The following is a 10106-nucleotide window of genomic DNA, read 5'->3' as shown; positions in this document are numbered from 1 at the left end:
CTTGAGCTGTACTGACGATTTCGTGTGGTAGCAAGAATGAGAGCACACAGAGGAACTTTCGGTGCAGCAGTGCAAGCGAGACACCGACATCAGCACGGCGCAGCGAGCAGATCAAACTGAGCGAGCTGGCCGAAAATGAACGCACACATTTCCACATGTGTAACTGTGTTAGTGCCAAAACTGTGTCGAAACCAAAACGCGCTCTCGCCTCCGTGTATTTTACACCGATTCTCCGCTTAACTCTAGGTTTTTACACACACCATGATAAAATATCCCGCTCGTTGTTTGTAGGGGCCCGACTCTCCCGTTATCTCCTAAGCTCTCTAACTATCTACTTGAGACCCTAATTAACCCTTAATATCGCAGACCCCAAGTGATGGGAAAAAGCTGTCCTTCCCAATTCACTTAATTTGAACAGGCGAACACAACAAATTTCTTGTCAATGACAACTTTAAACTGTAAAAATCAAAATCGTCGTATCTGCGAATCGTAGTAACTCGAGGGGGTCGTAACTCGGGGGACGCCTGTACGCCACACACACACACACACACACACACACACACACACACACACACACACACACACACACACACACACACACACACACACACACACACACACACACACACACACACACACACACACACACACACACACACACACACACACACACACACACACACACACACACACACACACACACACACACACACACACACACACACACACACACACACACACACACACACACACATACACATACACACACACACACACACATACACACACACACACATACACATACACACACACACACACACACACACACACACACACATACACACACACACACACACACTTTGAGACAAAAATAGGTGAAATAGAGTCAAAATTTAGAGGCAACGACTGTATTGTCCGATACTGTAGATAAAAACAGTGAATATATGAGTGGTGCGGAATACTATTTCACATCTTCTAATTTTTTTTTTTACATTTTTAACACGTTTTTATACGACTTATGATGAAAAAACAAAATTTTGATTGTGCCCAAAAAAGACACCTTATAAAGACACTTCGAAGAACAGGTTTTATATGCTAACTAAAAAAATCGTTAAAAATCGTTCAAAAATATAAATAAAACGTTCTGCAAAAGTTTTAAAGTGATATATTTTTGAACGATTTTTAAAAAGTGTTTTTATAACCTTTTAAGGTTTTATAAGTTTTATAAGAGTAATTATCAAAATAAATTTTTTTAATATTAAAAAAATCACAAAAACATTTTTTTTCGCCTGTAATGATTGTTTTGAAAATGCAAATCAAAGTATGTAACAAGTTTTCCAAAATTATTTTGAAATTGCCTAAATATATAAATATTTGCTGTTGTTACATACATAGTTGAGGAATGTAATCCTAGTCCGACATTTTTTTTCCTCCCACCACCCACTTCACCATCGATTTTCTCTTATACGGACGTCACACGAAGCGTAAACTTTGGCGTAAACTGGGTTTCAGCCATACAACCCTATAATCTTTTGACAGGAAGTTTACGCTCTCCCATACAAATCAAGCGTAAAATTTTTGAGTTTACGCTTCGTGTGACGTCCGTATTAGACCGCTGCAAAGGCGCCCCTAATTTTTTTGGAGGAAGTGCAGATGAACACGATTTTCAATTGCAATGAGCCTAGAGTATTGCTCTTTGTACATATTCTTTCCGGAATTACAAATACTTATCTAATACATGTAAATACCACATCACTAATTCAGCCAGTCCTTATTTAGGCTCATAAACTACCTAACGAATTCACGACTAAACTCTACAATCGGAGGCTACCGGCGTCTTTGTAGCGGTCTAAGAGAACATCGATGGTGAAGTGGGTGGTGGGAGGAAAAAAATATCAGACTAGGATTACATTACTTAATTAGGTATGTTTTTTTTTCTTTTTTGGCTCAATAACCGTTGTCGGTCAAGGCCTGGCTGTACCACTTGTGGGGCTTGGCTTTCAGTGACTAATTGATTCCCCCCCATAGCAGGATAGTCAGTCCTACGTATTGCGGCACGGTCCATTTGGGGATTGAACCCATGACGGGCATGTTGTTAAGTCGTACGAGTTGACGACTATGCTACGAGACCGGCTTAACTATGTATGTAACAGCAGCAAATATTTAGATTCTGCTAAAAAATCGTTGTTGAGCTTTTTGTGTCGCTTTTGTTTGATCGGATCAATTTTGAACCGATGTTTGAAAAATTGGACAGGTTCTCATGGCAATTTCAAAACAATCATTTCTGCCGAATTTTTTTTGTGAAATTTTTTTATATAAAAATATATTTTGATAATTACTCTTATACAGTGTCGGACAAATCAATAGGACCACTTATCAATTTATTATTCACTTATCATATTTCATGACTTAAAGTGAATCAATCTTTACCAAACTTTTATGAAAGCACTATTAGAATGTTTATTTTAAGAATGTTTTTAAAGTTTGGTGAAAAGTTAAGAAACAAAAAAGGTTATGATAAGAAATGTAAAAATAACCCAAAAATCATGCGCCAAAATAATAGGACCAGTTCAGAAAATTTTAAAATAATTATTATTTATTATTATTAAATAACAGATTTTGATGTTATTTAGTTGTCGGATAACTTAACTTAAATTAGTGAACTAATGCGTACACATTTTTTTTTTTGTAGAAACGCTTAGCGCAGTGGCAATTCGCTGTGTCTTTAATTAACATGCTCTAATTTACTAATGTGAGAATATTACGGTCGCTTGATGGTTTTGAGCTGCCTTTGCACTGAGAGACGAAATAGTGGTGAGTACCTTCGTCTATGGGTATAAACCTCACCTATTTTTGTCTCAAAGGCACGTGTCACGATTTTTGCCTCGAAGGTATCAATTTTTGACAGTGCGCATCAATTTTTGACTCGAAGGCATCAGTTTATGACTGTGAGTCAATCGCTTTATTTACAAAATTTGACGCAATTTCTGAAACTGTGTGTTCTGAAATGGTTGAAATTAAGTTAAGTAGGGTAAACGTACCTATAGTGGTGTTAGTACCAATAGTGGTGGTATTGCACTAAAATGCGTCTCATACGATAAATTAACAGTAGTTAAGTTATTTATTATAGTGTGAAATGTTCTCTAGCCTTTTACAAAGGATTTAAAAATGAAATGGGGCCATTTCGTTTCTTAGTGACCAAAAAATCCAATATTTTGTGAAAGCTATCAACATTTTTCCAAGATCCTTAGGATTTCATAACGATACTCATATTCTTGTTAACGTTCTAAATGACCACATAACAACGCAATTATTAGTTTTTTAACATAATTTTTATCAAATGATATTGTTTAATTCAAATTCATTGGCTTTTGACGATATTTACGTATTTTTAAATGTTTTTTTACGATAGTGCCATTATAGGTACACCAAACAGGTATGTTCCTATAGTAGTCCTAGTTCTAAAATCAATAAAAACAGCTAATTTTAGATTTTTTTCGACGACATTTTTGACATGTCGTACTGTTTTCATTAATATAAGCATCAAAAATTAGTTTTCTGTAGGTAATTTATCAAACAAAGGCCAAAATTCGCTTATCTTACTGAGTGAAAAATCGACTTAAAATCAAGCCAACTCTTCTGAGTATGGGTTGACGACAGGTGTAGGTAATTTATCAAACAAAGGCCAAAATTCGCTTATCTTACTGAGTGAAAAATCGACTTAAAATCAAGCCAACTCTTCTGAGTATGGGTTGACGACAGGTGTTATTCAGTACTTCAGTCAATATTTTCTTCAACCAAATTCATACATTTTTTACGATCAAATTACGAAAGATATCATTATTATGGCAGTAATCCATGCTATTCATACGAAAACAGCTTCAAAGCTAAGTTATATTGATATTATACACTGTTTTGAGGCATCTTTGTTTACCACCACTATAGGAACACAATACGACGACTATAGGAACCATACCACCATTATAGGTACAACGAAGCAATCACAAAAATATGTATTTTTTCGTAAATTCGATGTGTTTCATGGTAAAACTGATTGTGATTGCGAAGATAAAACATATTCCAACTGTTATGTGTTGAAATATTCAGAAATTGTCGTTTCTGACACTTTACAGTCGTTGCCGCTAAATGTTGACTCTAACTCACATATTTTTGTCTTCAAGGCACCAATTTTTGACAGCGCCAATCAATTTTTGTCTCTAAGGCATCAATTTTTGACAGTGCGCATCAATTTTTGACTCTAACGCACCAATTTTTGACAGTGCGCATCAATTTTTGACTCGAACGCATCAATTTTTGACTCTAAGTCATCAATTTTTGTCACATGGCATCAAGGTTTATACTTTATGGTAAAAATATACATAAATTTGATTCATTAACACAAATAAATAACATAAATCAATTAATGTCAAAGAAAAAGAAGTTCTATATAATTCAATTAACTTATAAACTAAATAACATAAGTATTTCACATCAGTAAATTATATAGTTCTATCTTTACAACTGTGTTACTAATCTTCAATTACTTCTTCATTCTGGCAACGCGGTAGATAATTAAACAGATTTCTGGAATAATTTTCACAATCCGTTCTTGTGATCATATCACTTCCGTTATCTATCATGTCAATTAACATTTCCTCATTTACCGGATTTCCTCGTTTAACAATGTTCTTCCATTTGCTGAACATGTTCTCTATAGGGTTCAAAAATGGAGAATAAGGAGGAAGAAACAATATTTTGAACCCTACTTGAGCTTCGATCAGTTCTTTCACTCTAACGGAATGATGGAATCGAACATTGTCCATTACTAACACGCCAGTTGTTATATTTTTTTGTGCCAATCTGTCAAAAAGTTCCTCCAAGAACGTTACAAATGAATCTGTGTTAAATGGGAAAGGTTGGGATGAATAGGCAACAATCTCATGCTTGTTTATGGCACAACAAATTGAAATATTCCTGGATCGCAAATACGGTACCCTTTGAACCGCAGGCCTTCCTACCAAAGCTCTACCGTATCCGGATCGCATAGATACGCTGAACCCAACTTCATCTATGAAAATTATGTTAGCTTCAGGCATCGCAGCTAAGTGAGCCATATACTCCAGAGCATATGTTTTCCTTATGCTAATCGTTGAGCTACAGTTTCTCCTTTCCGGTATTCTTGATGTGCGTTTGAAAGAAAAATTGAAACCTTTTATCGATCGCTGTATAGTAGAGGTGCTAACTAAAAGGTTGCATTCATTATGAAGCTTAATTTTGATATCCTTTAAGGATAAGCAGCAATCCTCATCCAACCATCTCTTTATAAATTCCTGTGCCTCTTCGCTTACTTTAGACTTGGATGGATTACCCCTTTTCTCTTTGGCGACATTTCCCTTTTCACGATATTTTTTCACAATAGCTAAAACTGTAGTATGTTTAATGTTTAAGATTTCGGAAATTTCTTTGGGGAGCTTTCCGCTGTTATGGAAATGGCACACACGTTCTCTGTCTGCATCTGTTGTAATGTTATTTTTCCTTTTCGTGCCTTCATTTAAGTCCATTTTACTCAACGCAAATTAAAAATGATAAACTGATGTAGGTATTGATAGATGTGAAGAATTTTCCGATGCCAATTTATGCTGGAAGTAAGGTTACATATATTAGAATCGAAGCCCAAATTGAAGAGTTTTTGATAAACTTACCAATTACCAAAACCATGCCAATAAAATTGTACGAAATTTCGATAGTTTGTAGTCTATGTAAGTATTAACGTTTTCTCCTTTTCGGCGTGGTTTGTTTGGACTAAAATTTTACTCAAAATATCAACACTGACATTTGACACATACAGTACGTGCTTTTTAATTGCGACTCTTTGAAAATAAAAATATGTTTAAGCTTTGGGGAGTATCTAAATTTTATTCAAGTCGCGTCACGTAATTCTATAAAACTATAATTCTTGATTGTTATTGATTTCTTTGCATCTTGCTATCAATCTAGAGAAATTAGTTGTTAATGAACTGAGCGAAAAAACTTTAGAGCTTTAAACACGTACACATTAAAATACACACAATTAAAAAGCACCTACTGTTTATTCGGTTTATAGCTAGCGCGTTGAAAGCTTGAAAACAAGATGCTAAAAAGATATACGTAGACATGCATGATGGCATGATACATAGAAACAAAAAATAAATATAATTATTTTACAGGTGCTTACATGAATATTAACTAACTTATTTTGTTGCAATAATTGCGCTTTTGCTCATAAACAGTAATTTATCCAACTTAATCCTCTAAAAAAAGTGAATTTGTATCGTTTTTCTTATGTCAAAAATAGATGCCTTAGAGTCAAAAATACATGACTTAGAGTCAAAAATTGGTGCGTTAGAGTCAAAAATTGATGCGCACTGTCAAAAATTGATTCCTTAGAGTCAAAAATTGATGCGCACTGTCAAAAATTGATGCCTTCGAGGCAAAAATTGATGCGCACTGTCAAAAATTGATGCCTTAGAGCCAAAATTTGGTGGCAACGACTGTATTTACAAAATTTTATGTAATTTCTGAAAGTGTGTGTTCTGAAATGATTGAAATTAAGTTAAGCAGTGAATAATTTTATTGATAGAATTTAAAATAAAACAATTGTTTTGCCAATTTAGAAGATTTAATGGAGTGAAAAATATTGGCATGTACCCAAATAGCCAGAATTGCTTAAGCAGCTCATTTTGGCACGCTAAAGATCGCTGCTCTAATTCGCCTTTTGCAGTAGATAAACAGCATCAAAGTTCCAGGCGGTCCTTCTAAATAGCGCCTAAGCAGCTTCCTTAAGCTACGGTGCCGGGGATTATTTTTCTTTGTGTTTTATTTTCAAGCAAGCGTCATCGATGAAATAAACAACAGGATTTGTTTTGTTTGTGTACATGTGTATATTTTTAAATCCTTAATATTCATAAATTACACGAAACGTGTCACAATTTACTGTACGATCACAATTACTTCCTTCAAAATCCCTTCTTCAAAGAACTAATCTAACTTGTACAGCAGCAATGAGATGATTGGCGGCGTCTGTCTTTGACACTTTGACAAGACCCACCTTGTACCGATGTTATGCATTAAAAAGCTCTAAAGTTCCACAAAGTTCGGTACGCTTTCTTAACAAGCCTTCAAGTTCCATCATGAGCCATACACATAATGCTAATCAGCCGCAAAGTTTCAAAGAGTGCCATGTGCCTATTAAAAAGCTCCATAGTTCCGCAAAGTACCGTCTATCTCTTAATCAGCCACAAAGTACGACATCGGAACGATTTTTCGTTAAACAGCCCCAAATCAGCTATAAAGTACGAGCTGGCTATTTGGGTATTTTCAGCTGTAAACAAAAGCTTTAGAATTTCTAAAATTTCATAATTTTTTCTCAAGAAACAATTAATTTACACAGTTTTTGTATTTTTTATGAGTTGTGGAATAACAATTGTTAAAAATCTGCTTAAATACCTTGTGAAATTGTCATTATTCCTACAAGAGTCAAAAATTGATGACTTACAGACAAAAATAGGTGCGTTAGAGTCAAAAATTGATGCGCACTGTCAAAAATTGATGCCTTAGAGGCAAAAATTCATGCGCACTGTCAAAAATTGATGCCTTAGAGCCAAAATTTGGTGGCAACGACTGTAAATCCATTAAAATACATCTTTACCACGACAAATTGCACCACTATTGGTACATTTACCCTAGTGAATAATTTTATTGATAGAATTTAAAATAAAACAAAAGTTTTGCCAATTTTGGATGATTTAATGGAGTGAAAAATATTTGGCATGTATTTTCAGCTGTAAACAAAAGCTTTAAAATTTCTAAAATTTCATCATTTTTTCGCAAGAAACAATCAATTTACACAGTTTTTGTATTTTTAATGAGATGTGGAATAACAATTGTTCAAAATCTGCTTAAATACCTTGTAAAATTGTCGTGATTCCTACAAGAGTCAAAAATTGATGACTTACAGACAAAAATAGGTGCGTTAGAGTCAAAAATTGATGCGCACTGTCGAAAATTGATGCGCACTGTCAAAAATTGATGCCTTAGAGCCAAAATTAGGTGGCAACGACTGTATACTCACTTAGATAGCTGCTCGAAAACTGCTATACCCCACTCGACAAACAAGTGCTCGAAATTGCATACAACTCCCTAATTTTGTGTCACCGAACCCTGAGATATGAAAAAATGAGGACGTTTTTGTTCGGACTGAGGGTAAAATTAGGGGATATGAGAACAGGCTTTTGCGAGTGTGTGAGTGTACGCGCGCCGACATTGATATACATATATTGGTGAGGTGCGAGGGTATTTATGTATGTAGTTGTGATATCAATTTTCTTTCGGCGCCAAATGAAATGTCACGTTTGAATTCAAAGAATTTAAGAGATTGTATTGTTCACTAGTTTCACTTCGTGTAGAGCTTCTCATTGTTTGACAAAAAAAGCTTAACTGGTCGATATAGATTTGCATACACAAGGTAAAACAATACTCATAGGAAACGTTTAAATACTCTATGAAACTATATAAAACGAACTTTTTTAGATGGAGGACAAAAACAACAACGTGCCAGTACCAACTGATTTGGCAAAAGAATGCATGATGTTACGCCGAATGGTAGCTCAGCTAAAGGTCCAGAACGATGTGATGAACAACAAGCTCGATGTTCTGACCGGGATGATGCAACAACTGTTGGCGAATCAAAACACCTGCTTGAGCCCCACGGATAAAACCCCTTCGCCAAACTTTTGCACTGTAGAGACCATTGAGGAGATGAATGTTCTGGAGGAGAAGCTGAAAAAAAAGAGTACCGAGATGAATTTGTGGAATGGGTGAAACTAAATATTGCAGAGGGCGATTTTAAACAACGTGCTTGTGACGCTCTTCATTTGATCCTAGGGCCTAACATTTTACTGCAATGTTCGTGGAAAGGAAGAGCAAAAGTAGGAGATAAAATACCTTTGTGTAAATATAAAAATATAGTACTAGTTATTCAAGAATTAGGAGGCAATTGTTCGGATAAGATATTAAAAGATTGGATGCAGCTTAAATTAAATCATAGTGATAATTTAAAACGAAACAAATTCATAAATAAGTCTAGTTGCCATAAGCCGAGATCAAATAGTGTGTAAATAGTAGAAGATAAGTAGATTATAGTTCTTAAAATTAGTGGAAGCTCTGTTATAATCTAGATGAACTATTTAATTAGAATTGGATTATCAAAAAAGAATTCAAATGAAATAATACTCACTTATTAGAGTTGTGTAAATGCATTATACAGAATTACGAAATAAATCATTTCTATGAGCAATGTTCCAAAGAGCTGTAAAAAAGTGATAAGATTGCATTATTATTGAATATAGTTGTTTAGGATTTAAATGCGCCAAAATGTAGGCAATTTGTTGTATACGCGAAGTAAGCCATAAAACCAAGCGCAGTGCCATCTCGAGGCAATAACACAACTATTCCACACTTCACAGTAGCGCCATCTACATAGTTAATTATGCAAACTATGGGGTCAAAGGGTGCCCGCTGCGCAAATTCGAGCAGTTTCCAGTGCAGAAAATGCACCAAAATCTGCGCTGGCCAGCGCAGATTTTGGCCCGATCCCCGCGCTGGACTTCAGCGATTTCTGCGCTGGGTCGAGCAAGTTTAGCGCCATCTGTGGGCGAAATGGACGAACTATTTATGGTGGCGGAGCAAAAAAAACGGTCAAAAAAATTTAAAAAAATTGGCGCCCATTTTCTCATCCGCTTCTTCTCCCTCCCTCACCCTGCCCTGCCTTACTTGCGCTTCTGCCCGTGCCTTCCGCCACCAGCTGATTGGCTGTTGCGGTGTATGCGTTGATACTCATATGTGCATTGCGGTTGTGTATTGTTATTGGTGGGTGTTAGCATTTATTAATTTGTGTGTGACCTTTAGACGCTGTGGCAGAAGCTGGATTGGGATTCAAAGTGTTATCGGTGTATTGATGGTTTATTTTATTTCGTGCCGCTGATGATGAGACCATTCGATGCCCCTGCCAGTTGAGGGTGAAGAAGCCTATTTAAAACAAGCGTAGGAGAACGTCTAACACTAATCTA

The 10106-nt window shown here is 35.7% G+C and overlaps 1 protein-coding gene and 1 long non-coding RNA gene across 9 annotated transcripts in view; one reads left to right on the top strand and one right to left on the bottom strand.

Annotated features, from left to right (window-relative positions):
* The window catches only part of LOC1278701 (N-terminal kinase-like protein), a 140883-nt gene that overhangs the window by 71905 nt on the left and 58872 nt on the right, over nucleotides 1–10106 (top strand). The gene's annotated exons all lie outside the window — the stretch shown is intronic.
* The window catches only part of LOC133391759 (uncharacterized), a 68638-nt gene continuing 66927 nt past the window's right edge, over nucleotides 8396–10106 (bottom strand). For all 7 annotated transcript variants that reach the window (XR_009765219.1, XR_009765224.1, XR_009765216.1 and 4 more), the window contains 2 exons: nucleotides 9275–9346; nucleotides 8396–8817 (listed from right to left, as the gene is read on the bottom strand). This is a non-coding gene — a long non-coding RNA (uncharacterized LOC133391759). The remainder of the gene's footprint in view (nucleotides 8818–9274; nucleotides 9347–10106) is intronic.

This window comes from Anopheles gambiae, chromosome X (assembly GCF_943734735.2).
Source record: "Anopheles gambiae chromosome X, idAnoGambNW_F1_1, whole genome shotgun sequence".
Lineage (NCBI taxonomy): Eukaryota > Metazoa > Arthropoda > Insecta > Diptera > Culicidae > Anopheles > Anopheles gambiae.
This window is presented reverse-complemented; position numbering and strand designations above follow the sequence as displayed.